Source organism: Varroa jacobsoni, unplaced genomic scaffold, assembly GCF_002532875.2.
Source record: "Varroa jacobsoni isolate VJ856 unplaced genomic scaffold, vjacob_1.0 scaffold_428, whole genome shotgun sequence".
Taxonomy (NCBI): domain Eukaryota; kingdom Metazoa; phylum Arthropoda; class Arachnida; order Mesostigmata; family Varroidae; genus Varroa; species Varroa jacobsoni.
The window spans coordinates 161,061-173,348 of record NW_019213330.1 but is presented as its reverse complement, the minus strand read 5'-3'; positions in this window follow the sequence as shown (position 1 = coordinate 173,348).

Genomic DNA, 12,288 nt, shown 5'->3' with positions numbered 1-12,288 from the left:
GTAGTAGTAGTCGTAGTAGTAGTAGCAGTAGTAGTAGTAGCAGTAGTAGTGACGACGCCTGCAAGATCATTCGTAGCCGTAGGCCTTAGGCGCTCCGCCCTACTATAGTGAAAGTGGGCTTCCTTCTCTGGCAGCAGCCGAACCGAAGCCACTCGGCTCAGTCTTAGCTAGGTCCTTTCCCTGCTAATTCCACTTGATGAAAGCTACCACTGCGGCTTTGCCAGCTTTGGTGGTATAGCAGCAACGTCGAAAACTATAACGGGACCGCGTCAGCCCAGCAGGCGGTGTCGGCCTGCCTCAGTGGCGCCGTGTGCGGCGATGCGGTTCTCTCTTCTACTCCGTTCGTATACATTCAGACGACAATCTGGCAGGATGTGGTACTTTTTACGACAAAGAACTAACAATCCATGGAAGCGGCGAACAGCCAGCCGTACAATTAACTCGGCAATAGACTTAGGACAGGCAGCTATAGAGTGGGCAGTGGCTGTGGAGGAGAGAGAAAGTGCAGAACTTACTGCAGCTAGCCTCTCATTTCTAACGGGTGGCGGTACGCTGAATGTAGTATTGAGCAGTAGCGGCAGTTTCGTTCTGTGGGAAGAAAAACGGTGTCAGGAGCGAGTTGTCACTACAACGACTATGCTAAGCTATTCCCCAGGCGAACACTGGCCTGCGCGACAGGAAGCCCACTACCGCTAAGGCCTGAAACATGGTCCGGACGCTCAGCCTCAGAGGAGAACTTATACAAACACACCTATCATGAAGTACATGCTGCTAGAGCTATGACGGCGAGAGTGTGGCAGTAGACTCACCGCTTTCGTTTAGGGATGATACTGGACTGAAGGTGCAGGTCAGTCGGATGTTGTCCAATCCAGAAGTGGCTACCACAACAACGACTACCATCATCATCATCATCAACAACAACGTGCACAAAAAAAGGCCAAAGAAAATTTTGTGGAGGGCGTTGGCATCGTAAGCGTCAATGGCGGAGAAACGGGAAGTGATATTAAGATAATACTAATTACTTGACAGTATGTCAAAAGAATGGCGAGCAGCTAATCCTCCAGAAGTTCCTTTAGTAAGCGCATATCGCATTTCGTGGAGCTGATGTAAACCAGTCAGAACGACACCATCAATGCGGCTTGCATCTGCAGAAACTATAAGAATACAGCTGTCTAGATGTCATTGACTTGCTGGACCTCAATACATATATATACATATATAAACTAGATGCGTGTGCCTGTGTACATATTGGCGTGGTCCACAATGACTAATAATGTAAAAGCTTTAACTTAGTATCTACGCATGAATATGCTAACGCACTGAAAACTACACACGATACCAATGTTTTTGCAGTTTCATTCTCACTCTGCTTATGTATGTATAGGTTTGGGTTAATGAAGACTCCATTGTTTCTGTAGACGGGTATCTCGAACCAGTAAAGTGAGGTAGCGGTTAAAATTCATTGCAACATCAGAATGGACTCTATCCCGCGTGTTGTTGTTTGAAGCTTCGAAGCGACCCTGCAAAACTTGAACGCATATAAGGGCTACAAGCCGGAAGCACATTACCGATCCGGTCTGTCTGGCTGAGAGATCTGGACACGCAGACGTAGAATTCTCCATGCATTAAAACTGTAGAGAAACAGCCACTGCAAAGAGAAATTTTCCGGGGACTATATGGGTTCAGAGTATAGGTAGACTCTCGTAAAGGATGAAGGAAATCTTCGCATTTGATAAGTGTTTGTTCGGATGCAAGCCCGCCAGTTTAAGAATCGTTTTAAATAAGGTGAGCAAACGGACCTAATCCTTCGTCCGCTTTTACCTCAAATACGAGTATTAGGGCTGTGGATGTGAACCGTTTAGGGTCCAAGCAGAGGAACCGCCTGCTGAAGGAATACACCAGACCGGAGTAGGATCGACTGGCCGAAGAAAATCCGGGACACATGAAAGTACTGAATGCTGAGCAAGAGGATAGCACCACGCTGAACACGGACTACGTAGACCTGATTTTTCAGCACGACATTGAGGTTGGGAGGCAAACTCTTAAGTCGCAAAGTCCTAATACTAAGGCTAATGAGCGTAAGACAGTATCCCACTATTGTTTATACATACACATAGATCGTATACAGGAGCACATGATTTCACACAATCTCTCTCTCTCTCTCTCTCTCGCTCTTGCTCGCTCGCTGAAGCAACCCCATCTAAGACCTAAGGCCTGAGCCCCTAAAACATAGGCTTCTGCGTACAATACAGTGTTACCGAAATCGAGAAGCTTTGCAGCCGTAGCTGCGTCTTCGGCGAGGTCCTTTGTTTATCCGGTGACACACATCGGCTTGCTGTAGCTTCAACGTTGAACTTAGCCAATTTGCATTATCATCTACAGGACTGTTAACGATTCAAGTTTAAAATAAAAAGCGATTTTTGATGGCGGCTGTATCTATTTTTAGCTCTGATTAAAGAATATCGACGGTACCGTTAAACCAGTGCCATATTTGTTCCCACAAAATCCTGTTTGTTTATCAGTTCTTCCTGATTTTGACCACTCAAGTCAAACTCATTTACAAGCTATAAATACAGCACACATACATAAATCAAAGTCTCTCTTGGGTATAAATAAGCACATCCTACATCTATACCTTTTTTTTTAAATAAACATTTAATAATAACATTATTCACGTGCTTATATGCATGAATGAGCACTAGAAGCTGAGATATTCTCGTGCTGGTTGAATCATTTTACTGGGGTCGTTGTCTGCTGATGATAAGTCATCCACAGGCAACGGCTTGCAACAGACCTGCTGATGGTTCTTTTCACCACAATAAAAAGAAAATTAATCCATAGGGAGTTAGCTATTATTACCCGTCTTCAATGATTTTACCCAGTGCAAGCGCCTCTACATCTATATGGTCGTGCATAGGTGACCGCACGCTTTAACACCCTCCCTCCGGCTTGTTCGCCTTTGCTTATTCTTGTCATATTGAGAGAAAAAGCAATGAGCCACCACGAGACGCGCACGCTGCGCACCAAAGTCAAGGGGAGGCTATGCTCATCAGATGTACGTAGTAACTAGAGTGCTCCATGGAAAGAGCTACCGTCCGGTCCGCTTTTTTGGGTATGTCTGCAACCAGATTTGACGAGGATCTCGCTATTGAGAGCGTTCCCAAGCGAAACATTGTACGAGAGAGGACGACTAGGCACAGAGGGGTAAGCGAGAGAGACTGCGAGAGCGAGCCCAAAACGCATGGCGAGTTCTGTCATTATGAGCGAAGGTCTCCGCAGTATTACAGGTCGTAAATCAATACGTCACGGATCAGAACCTCAGCTTCAATCTCTAATCTCGTTTTCTACAGATTTCTTTACGTCTCAATTGGTCACTAGAAGCGGTAGACAATGAGGGTTTATTTACCAACGAGCAGTTCACCCTACGGAAATTGCCATTGCGGTTACCGATTCGTGGAATCAGTATAATGTTCTAGACTCCTTGCCTCTTACCTTCAATAGTACTTCGACGAATAGGACAGTTTGCCTAACTAGCGTTAATTACCCTTGGCGAAATGATGTGACTACGACACGGTGGTCACGTCGTTTCGCGACGAGTATGAACGATATATATCTTTTATCAGTGCTACACCTGGACTATAGCACGCGCTATGCATGCATACATGAATCGATTGGCTAAAGAAAAGATCAGGGTAGAGGCAGAGATAATCAAACTAAGAATTTACAATGAAAGTGAATGGACTAACTATATCGCAGATCGAGACTGCGTGAGCTGGTAACTAAATTGCCAACGGAACTGTATACATCATTACGAAAAGCGGAGACAAAGAGTTAGCCCTCAACGCGGACGACGGTTGTTTCTATCTTCCATAGGACAAGCAGGATTTGAGGAGTATAGTTAAGCGCGCTTCTTCGTTGATTCGCTAACTGAGCTCGGTTCGAGTCGATGGACTGACGACTGGACTTCTGTAGGCAGTCGCCTATGCCTTACGTTGTTGAAGACGATGACTCGCATAGAAAAGTTATCCTGTTGGAGACAGCGGGAAGCGGGCGGATGGCCGGTAGGATTCGCAGCTAGCAGATCATTTGCGGCCAGTGCAACATGCGCAAACAGGGAAATAAACGCGCTGTAAATTTGACACTCTGAATGGTGGTTCTGTATCTGGTGCCATTGTTTGAAGTTCCTGGCGTCCACAACTGCCCGAAAAGAAAACTTCGTTTTTCAGCAACGATGACAAAATGGGTTAACCTAAATAGGACCGCGTACCGTAGAAGACCAACAAGCTAATGGAATTATACGCAACATACAGTTGGTATGCGGCCGTCACCCCCATGCAATAATGTACTAGTACTAGTTGAAAGTATGAGACGCATGGGATCGCTCAAGAATCGACACATCATGACGCGCTTAATGCTACACTCAGTCATAGTATTCTCTAAAGTTGTATATGGTGGCCGGTAAGTATCCAGTCGTACGGGCACCACAAATTTAACAAGAGAACGAGCATGCAAATAGAAAAATGCAAAATTTCATTTTCATCGTCGCCCAGTTAGAATCGGTACCTGCTTCTCCCAGTTTCCATTTGCCTTTGTATTTTCTGAGCGCTCCATCAGACATTGAAGTCCATCATTACAAACGAGGACTCGTGCTGTTCGCATACGTATCGTATAATATTCGAAAATAATGCGATAGGGGGCCAACTCTCACAGAACCGTTAATGCCACAGATTGACGAGTTGAAGCGAAGATTTTATAGAGCTATTGGTTATCCTGTCGCTGCTGACGCTGCCGGAGACACTATCAATCTGGTCGCTAGCGTTGCGGCACGAGCGTTTTCCATCGCCTGGCGTTGTCAAAAGCGGTGTTGTTGGCCTCTATTACAGCATGAACGGCAACAGGACAGCCAACCTCAGCGGCAGCTTTAGCATGATTGCTACCTGTTAGATTTATCGGGGCAAGCGTCAAACGTTGGCAAGCATTGTACATTTTTCGTCCACCTTGACGTTATCCCTGAGTCGTACGCGCTGGCCCGTTCGTTAAAATGCATGCCGAATAATCTGCAAACGAAGTCTATGGCTTCGTAGTTTAATACGCAGCGAAGAGGGCACAGTGTCAAACGCATCTAGACAGGCGTTCGAATAGTTCGCGTAGCGAACGCGAGTAGACAAATCGCGTCCGTATGAGCGAACACGCTTTCGACCACTTTTCGGTGTAATGGTCATAACGAGTGACGGCGCAGCAAGCTTCTAGAACACCATTGCGTCGCTGTGCTGTTACGGTTCCGCGTCGAGAGAGCGGTCGGCTTGTTCTCGTTCTTCTGTGGAAAGAAAAGCTTTTCACCACAATGAAGTTAACGCAGGGACCCAACCATACGTACAAGCTTACCATCGAACGACCATTGCTGCCATGTTAGATTGGCCATTCACGGAGACGCCCATAAGGCAGTTGAAAACAGCAATGGCAATAACAACAACATCATCATCAGCAGTAAAAGGCATCGTAGTATCACCTGTAGTAATCGCAGCCGTAGTAAAAGATGGGGTAAAATTGATTCTCTTCTTTAGATTTAGCTGTGACGATAGGGCCTTTGTGGTGAAGGGCTACTTCTGTGTAGCTAGATATTTCTGCTTCTAACAGAGTGAGCGGGCGAGGCAGAGGGAAAGACAGATTGGACAGTCCGACAAATTACGATACCACTACTGTGTATGTTTTGCGTGAAAAGCATTTTGTTCACATTCGAGTAATATCTGTTTGGAAAGACCTGTTTGGTACGATCTACGTCCTGCCAAGCGAATCGGATAGAACTCTCTAGATATTCGACACGTTACGGCCGTTCGCTTACCAATGGCGTAAGGTACGCGTGCTTTCCTTCATCAAGCCGACAACCAACTCAAAGCGAAGGTATAGTCTTTTCATTTAGCGTAGAAATATACTCTCAGAGAAAAAACGCTCTACATATCGCGTACATTTGCATCGATCTTGCCTTTAGTGGGCGGATGGCCTTTATGTATTGATTTTTTTTTATTGCGTCAATGTTGTGCACTCACAAAAAAACCAGAGACTATCTATATACAATTGTCTACTGGGTGTGTCTTCGAAGGAGGGACAACGACCTAGCCTAGGAGCCTAAAACGACCCAATGGCTTCTTATTGGCACTATCTGTGCCGATGATACCCTTTGGTGACTAAAGGCGACCATATATCAGGTAAGCTATTAATTAGAAATGTATGAAAAAAGTAGTTCCCGTTTATTATCGCCATTTCACACTTTCATAGCTAACTCGCTTTGCCTGTGCACTATGGCACGATAAGCAATAGCAATGTACCGAGTAGCTCTATTACACCAATAACTTAAATTTGCAGTTGTGACTACTTTTTGACAATAAGCTTCTGGCCAGCCTTTGTCAGTTATTTATGAATGGTATAGTGTATCAATTCGTTTTGGATTCGTCTTGAAGGTGGGGCAAATTGAGGCATCCGTGATAAGTGGGCACACCATTACCCAGTTACGGCTGGAGTACGACAGCTACGTCTCCCTTATCGGATCCGTCGAACGCGATGACGCCATGCTGATTTCCTTTCGCTAGTTTGGCGCTGATAAAAACTACGCATAACGCAATAACTACACAGTAACAGTCACGAATATATCGGCAGTGTATCGTGAAGTGGCGTAGTACGGGCGATACGGAAAGCAACAAATTGCTTAGACGCCGCCAGACGTATGTCGAGCACTTCTGTATTGTTGTTTCGTCGCCACAGGACAAAGAGGGCGGCAGAAATAAGGCGAGGTGCAATCGAGCTGAACGGAGAAGGCCGAATCGGTTGAAAGTCGAACCTTTACAGTCATAAATGTTATATGGGATAGGATAGAGTGGTGATTGAAGTCGATAGGTGATCTGGACTTATCTGGTTCGACGAAACGGAATGGCGCTCAACTCGGTTGGGGGTTGAACCCGATGGCTATCTATTATTCGTACGCTATTGACAAGCGACTACAAGTGAGTTTAAGATGGAACTCAATACCCTATTGACCCCTGAAGGTGTTCATGAATTCGAATCGACCTGCAGAGTTGGGCAAAATTCTTTGCTTTAGATATAAGATGAACGAGCTTAAGTTCTGTATCGCGCGGATAGTCGTCGTTCAAAGACGCTTATAGAGTCAATGCTTTGTCCTAGAATATACCTTATTGATGGCTTTAACTAAACGAGATGTACAATATAGGAGTTTCAGGTTGCATGACACTGCTTTGTAACCCATGGATGACCTATAATATATATATATATGGTATGTTGCACGGTCTTACCAAGCTAAAATTTCGTCTGTTTATCAATATACGGACGTATACACTGAAACAACGTGCCAGCATCAATCCGTCGTCATCACGGCCACTGGAATCTCGGCCTTATGCGTTAGTTCGCTACGTAATCTCATCATTAAACAACGCGTTAATTATTACAACAGCATTCCGTCTTCTCACTAGGCATTGAACTGTTCCAGTCAGCGATAAAACGAATGGTGCCCCACGTAATCGCCACCGACTTTTGGAGAAGCCTGCTAATTTCCTGCAGGTTCAGCCAATGCCACTATGCACTCGATGAAGTAATGTAGCTTGAGTTCGCTTGAACTTTTCTGTATGATACTTACTAAGTGCCTACTCTGGACCAGGCCAGGGACGCTGATCTCATAAGCAGTGGTCGATAAAGCTGGTAGCCAACCATTCGCACACGACGTACCCTGCCCACTTGAGAGAGAAAAGATCCAGCTACGCCGCTCTACGGCGTACACGATCGTGGCCGCTGATCTGGCAAATGCAGACGCTACCATCGCTCCTCTCGCGAGTGTTTCTGCTACTCTATTTTGTTCCTACCACATTGTAGTGTGTATAAGCGGTAGTGCAGTAAGCTGGTTAACGCGGTCATCCCAATCCACGCATACTTTTTTTTGCTGCTGTTTCTAACGGTGGCTAGTAAACGGCTGAGCAGAATTGGTTCGATTGCGGCGCGTTCATCCATCAGCGTATCCAGCTGCGATCGCAGCCTCTGCAGGACAGGAACGATGGACAGCAGCAGAAAAACGCAGCAACGCGTCTCAGGTATTCCCTAGTGAACACTTGGCGGGCTCTGATCAGGCCCGACTCGGTGTGGCCAGAGCTCTATGAAAGCCTACGCGGGTCCATTGCTATTCGCAGCATGAACTAGGTATGTATTGGGTAGTGGAAAAAATATTCGCGGTCTTTAAACTGACATTCAAGCAAATATGGTTTATTTCAAACATCGTTATTAAATTAAATGAAATTCATTTGAAAACTAAGATAACCTTCTGCCATTTTCTGGTAATCATCACTATAGAACCTCTGTAATCTCAAAACGAACGACAGTGGCAAGCAACTTTGGTATTGGTATGGTATGGTAAATAATATAATTAAAACAATGCTTCAGAGGCTGATGCAATATCCGTGCTATGTATTAAAAATATTTGTTTAAGTTCTCCACAATTTCTCTTGGGGTGGCTCTGCCGTCGTCAGGGGGAACACGATGCCTCTTCTGTTCATCAGTTCCGGCTGATTTTTTAATAGATCGTTGTAATTTCGTCAGTTGTTGACAGTAGAGGTCTAAATTAATCAATTCGGGAAGCGGCGGCAGTAGCTCGTGATGCACGATTCTTTTCCAATATCACTAAAAACACAGCACTGCCTTCTTTGGCGTCAGTGCGGGCCTTGCCACAAAATGTTGAACGTTTGTTTTCGTGCGCTACCCTTGCATTTGATCGACTCTTCATTAAGCGCTTTGATATAAAGCTTGATTTTGTCGCGTTTTTATAGAGATTGCCCAGATCGTACAAATACAACCGAACAGAACAAAGCATCGAGCTTCTTCTTGTAGGCAGCTTCCATACGTAAAAGTGTTTAGTCCTTGGTGGATGATAAGACTACTCATGTGTCGGTCTTGCGCGATTTTCGCGATGATTTCATCGACTTTTCTTGCAATTGCGCAACTACTACCAGGAGCATCATTCAAGGGCATTCAAGTTTTCAGAACGCCAGCGGCAAAACCATCTTTGGGCCGTTTTTTCTAGTAATGCCTGTGTTCGGGCATACATTTTTTTATGGTCTTAGGTATTATTAGTGTCTTTATCGTAATAAAATTATCGAATTTTTATTAAATAAAAACATTCCAACCATTTTTGGCACATCTACTACAGTAAAATCTCAATTTTCACATCGACGCGACGCGATTCTTATTACCTGAAATATGACGTTAAAGCCATCAACCTGGAACAACCGCCACTACTTTCTATCATCCAATATATATATATGCAAACTAGTCACCCGTCTGTGCTAAGCGTGAGAGAACAGGTGCCCAACAATTGCCCAGTTGTCGTAGATTTCGAAATGAACAGACGCGGGCTGATCTAGCTTATAGAAACATCGTTAAAACCTTACTTTTCCAGATGAGCTCACGGCGGCGAACTTGACGCGGGAAATTGTAAGTCGCAGTATCTTCAGAGTGTGCGACTAGCGAGCAATGATGGTCACTCAAGGCTACCAGCAAAACTCAAGTTTAGGATCGAGGCCGGCCCATAAGCGAAGCTCAGTCTTCTTCCGAGAATGAAAGAAAAATAGTTTGCTGAGCGAAGTTCTCAGAAATAGCGGAAGACTTTCCATGTTCGCTCGAGATGACTAAGGACTACTCACTGGTTTTGCAATGGCAGACCAGGATGTCTTACCAGAATTTACGAAATGGCGCGTGGCCGAAGAAAGACTGAGCGGATATGACGGCATATGTTTATTGAACCGAGTGTGCATCGACGTAAAAGAGCAACGATACCCTCGAAAAAGTTACATACACTTATGAAGCACAATTTAGGCGAATACTGGTAAACGCTTGGCACCAAGATCGCTCTGGATGGGGTGCCAATTTACTGGTGGAGTCGCGAGAGGGAGTTGTGAGTACAACAGACTTTGACGGAGCTGCACGAGAAAAAACGTATTTGGCAGAGAACGACAACACAACAGAGAGGTGATGGCTCAAGCGAGGAGAGAACACGAAAACCTGAGGCTCCCTCATCAGGCGCAGCGAGATGACAAATTGAAAGGAATTATTGAAAGTAAAAAAAAAACAAGTTTAACTTACCCTATTAACTCGTTACGAAGAAGCTAAGAAAAAAATCGCAAGCCTACCAGCGAATATGGTTGTGGAAGCCACGCATCTCTTCTCTAACTGCCAAGAGAACCAATACTAGCTCAAGTGAAGAGATCATTTAAACAGCGAGATTACGGTTAATACTGCACGCAAACAGAAAAAAGAAAAAACATTTGTATAAGGCGATCTGTACTGTTTAGAGACCTTATATATCGACCCTTACAAAAGGTTATTTCGCGCATGAAAATAGTTGGACCTGATTCTTATATCCAAGCCGGGAGAACAAGTAGGATTATCGGCCTACCAGCAATATGCCAACATATGAATGCTGCAGTAAAGATAATGAGAAATGCAGTCTTCACCAAGCTGAAAACAGAAGCTAAGGAGAGAAAAGCTGAAGCTCGGTATGGCTCTCGCAAACATTTGTCCTCTCTAGCAGCCACCAGAAAGGCGTCGATTTGACCGACAGAGAAGAGCGCTAACAAGTGAATCTCTGGCTGAACGAGAGTCCTATTAAAAGTCCTAGAAAAAAAAACTCAGGTATATTGAACCCCAATACATGACTTAGGACAAACGCACCTGTAGAATATGCAGCGCCCTGAATCTTACGAAGCTAATGCCCAGGTAGGAGGGCCCTTGGAAAGTGTAAGACGCCTACCGGCAACAATAGCTGAACCTTCTGCATTTAGCACTGTCCTCGCCTGAGCCAATATAGCAAAGACAAATAGACAGACTCTACTCTTTGCATAAAGTCTTAGCAATCAGAATACCCAAGCGTTCCAAATAGTCTGTACGAAACCCATCCTAGCGTTAGCGAAAATGCCGCCATGGGACCTATCGGCTAAAGAAAAAGCTTAGCGCTACTTCAAGATGGAATTGGACTTTATAGCACGCCACTGGGGAAATGGCAAGAACTATGGGGGCAAAATGCGTCCCTTAGATCGACCAGATCTATCGATATACACCCTGACTCCGAACGTCGCCACATGGTATGACCAGTCACACGAAAAGCTTCCGCACTCTTACGAAGTCCTGGCCGGTGACGGCCAGTTTCGGACGTTTAAGGCGACAATTGGCAAATCACAGGCGGCTACTTGTACCCTCTCGGCGTACCTAGAGAAGAACGCGGAATTAAGCATGCGATCTTTCATTGCGTAGCGCTAAATGTGTAGCGGCAAGAACCTGAACTAGATTGCAGCAGAAGTACTTGTTGAAGGCATGGTCGAGTCATAAAAGTAATGCGAAAGATCGGAAGGGGGAAGGGGAGGCTGGAATGTAGAATACGACGATGAGTCGAAAACCCTACGTGGACCCTAAAGCAAAAAAGATGTAAACGGTACCTCGCTAACTCATTTCCTTTTCTCGATTTCGAAGTAATACGACAGGTTTTTTCGAGCCTTGCAGATCTCTCTTCAGTGGTCACGGTTAGACCAGTACTAATAATGGTTGATAGTCCAACATTTGAACCACACGATGGACCAATCGGGAAATGCGTCCGGGTGTACCGGATAGTTCACAAACTAAATGCCTACCTAGTTCACTCCCCTAACAAATTACTCAGTTAAAATAGAATAGAGAAATACTATTCTACAAGAAGGTCCTACGTATAGATAATATCGCCTGATAATCAAAGGACCGTTTTACTAGGGGGCTTTTGTAGATGCCCACTGTATGATGACGGATATTCGTACGCACGGCAGAACGACTGAAACATAGATCATGTTAAACTTTATTATTAAGTAGAATTCATGCGAACAATTGATATTCTATTTATGAATATGTACAATGCACAAATTCAATCTGAAGATATTATAACGTTTCTATAAACGGCTCTATAAACGGTTTCTATAAACGGTCCTTCTACGATGCACCTGACGACCCATTCGAGATATACTTCCAGTGTTTCGGGTTGGTCGAATGGTAAACAGTAACGTCAATGGCAATAATAGTAAAGGCACTTGATGGATACATTATCAATTAGCAATACAGACCATGACGAAAATTTGCTTACGATACAAAATATAGCGCTGCGCATACATCGTAGCAAAGCACTTCGTCGTGTAAGCCGCTAATTGCACTCGGTGTTGGTATAGACTGCGACGTTTTTTCGGCGTTCTGATTCGTTATCGTCGCCGTCGTCGTCGT